Source organism: Malus sylvestris, chromosome 9 (genome assembly GCF_916048215.2).
Source record: "Malus sylvestris chromosome 9, drMalSylv7.2, whole genome shotgun sequence".
In the NCBI taxonomy this organism is placed as follows: domain Eukaryota; kingdom Viridiplantae; phylum Streptophyta; class Magnoliopsida; order Rosales; family Rosaceae; genus Malus; species Malus sylvestris.
This window is the reverse complement of record NC_062268.1, coordinates 8,335,758-8,338,857: the sequence shown is the minus strand read 5'-3', so window position 1 is coordinate 8,338,857 and position 3,100 is coordinate 8,335,758.

The window sequence follows — 3,100 nt, the reverse complement described above, 5'->3', positions numbered from 1 at the left end:
CTGAAACCTGGCCCGCAACAGGACTAATTCGCTTTTCGCAATAGCATTGACGTTCTGTGAAGTTTTGCCAATATTTGTATACACAAAATTCTGTTTGTTGTACGGTTTGTAGCGTTGGAAACTAGACTCTGAGAGCCTTCTGGTGACATATCACTCTCTAAATGAAAGTTAGGGAAACGAAGTGAATTTTGACAACCAACCGAGATGATGTCCGCAGCCTCCACCATGATTTCATATAAAAATCCAAAAACCGGCTTTGTTACCAACTAATGCAAGGGGCAGCGCGGTGGGAGAATAAAAAGGAAATGATAGGTATACAAAGGATAGATAGGCAGGGTCCTCCTAGTGCGAGAAGAGATCTGAAAACCTCAAATACTTCGCTTCTAGCACCACCTTACAACGTAGAGAACTAGAAGAAGAAAGTGGCAGACTCTTAAACAAGAGCAAGACACTTAAAAACGAGTTTACGACTCAAATTTTAATATTTTATTCCAAAACAACTTCTACTCCTTTTCAACCTTACAAATACATGAATTTATAGATGCTTAAACCCCTTGCAATTATGACTAAACCAAATGCATTTAATCTTCCGATCATCTTATTTCATGTCCTACATCAGTATAACCCACAAATGCACATAGAATAAAAAAAAACGTTTGTACCATCTAAAACTTAAGAAATTATTCGCGATACAAGCGCTCGCTTACGTATGTGCTAAATTATCACGTAGTTAGAAAGCACACTCTTATTTTATTGAATTCGAGAGGTTGGTTATGGTATGGTGGCATCCAGCATTTTGGAAATTAAGATTTGTGGGAGGAAAAAGTACGAGGTGTGTATAAGGTTTCGTTTATGGCATCAAATCAAATCCGAGAGACCCAAGAGGCATCTTTTACTTTTCTAATTTGAGTTGTTGCCAATATGAATGCTAGACAACAATTGGTCAACCCACATCCACCACCGTTTTTTATTTTCTCAAGTTTTTCTGTTAGCTCAGGTTGAGGCCCTGCCACATACTAGTCAACCATCTTGCAAAATTGTGCTGTAGGTTTAAGATACTGATCAGCGCTGGTGGAAAGTTTGTACCATGTTATCATCATTCGTTTTGTCAAAGTGTTTGAAAAGTGGATTATTGGTTTGATAAACGTTTGCTAAGTAGTGAATTGGTGATAAAAGATCATTCTTCAGTGGCATTTATAAATTGTAAAAATGCTTGAAACATTTATTTTATATAGAGAAGTTAGTGGTATATGCAAACTTTATTCTCCAAGAATTCTAATTTATGCGATGTTGGGGTGAGACTTTGCTACAATTGATTAGACACAACAAAGTTTTCAAAAGAGTAATGATAGGTAAATTAAATTTGTAGACTGCATTTGCAAACTAAATGATGTGTCACTAATAAGAAATAAGCACGTTAATCAATATTTAAGTAATAATTCAATCATCAATTTTCATGTCATTTAATTTACAAAATTTAATCTACATATTTAATTTTCCTAGCACTAATCTTTTATGCCACTTCAACGCATGCCAACAAAAAAATCAAAGTTTGATATACAAACTTTTGGCCTAAAGAAAGTTCCATATAAGGCAATATTTGACATTTGGTTGTAATAATGTCACCAATTTTCAAACCCACCCATATAGGTTGGACCCCTTCAAGGTTGGTTTTTTTTTTTTTTTTTTAATTATTGGAAAAAATGAAAATATACCTAATTAGAATTTTTATAAAAGTCTTTCATCTACTCCTTTTCAATGGAAGTTTTACTTTCCTATAATGTATCCTAATTTTTGGCACCATTTTTCTTCTGATAATCGATTTAATTTATGATAAAAAAGAGTATACCTTGGTTATATTTCATCTCTACAACAAATTTAGTAATAAGCATAACGGCCATTTAGTTCTCATGTACACAAATTTTTCTTTCTTTTATTACACTATGTTCAACTATATGTATTCATCTATTCATAGAGTACACTAAATGGCTATAACATAGTTTTGCTTATTCGTATTATTCTGAGAGGAATGTTTTTATGCGGTGCTAACATTTTAAAAGCTATATTTGTAGCTCTAGTTAGTTTTACTTTATATATAGTCCTACTTATTATCCGAATATACCGAGAAAAATGCACGGTCTAATGAGGCTACTAGACTCATAGCCGGTGGGGCAAGTTCCTTTATTATGGTTTACACTTTCTCTTGGCTTATATGGTTCATTCGGGAGAGAGATCGAACTTAAATGAAACTATCCAACCATTAACTGCTACATCATATGATCAACAAATATGATTCAAGTAGATAGTCATCTAGCATCACACAGTAAAGACACAAAGACGTTTATAAAGAGACACTAAAGTATGTGTAATTTATAGTCTGTTAGTAGTGTTCTTTTATTAAAAGTTCATAATTGTTCTATTCCTGTGTGTATATATATATATATATAAAAGGGAAAAAAAGCTACTTCACTGTTGGTTTTTGAACGAGGGCCTATCAAAAGCCCTCTCATTATCTGCAAATTAGATTAGTGGGCTTTAAAATGAAGAAATAGAATGGGCCACAAGCATCTTGCAGCCAATTGGTTTGGTTGAAAATTTTATACCAGCTATATAAAATTACTACATTTATTTGCAAGAAATCTCCTAAACCAAACCAAAAGAGATTAGCTTGTTGCGGGCAATTCTCTTGGTAGGCTGTCTATAAAAATCAAAATAGGAGCTAAAATCTTATTTTTAAGTTCTTGTGGTATGTCTTGGTCCTAGAATAGGGTAGCCTCTCTCCACCTAAACTTTTAACGTTCATAAAATGGATTAGTTTGTTCAGAACGTGGAAGTACGGCAATAGCAACAATCCAAGTCCAAATCCCTATTAACTTCAAAAGGGCTTAGCTTTTAACTCTTGCAAGAGTTGTGAGACCAATTTGCGTGACCAAAGTTTTGTATTTTTTTTTCTCTAATGTACAACAACTTTGTATTGCTTGAAAGCAAAAGAGTAGGAGGAGCCACTTATCCACATATCAAACAAACAAAAATTGTAAATCTCTCTAACTTTGTTTGCATTAATCACTGTGTGTATGTGTACAGCAATAGTTGTGTGCAT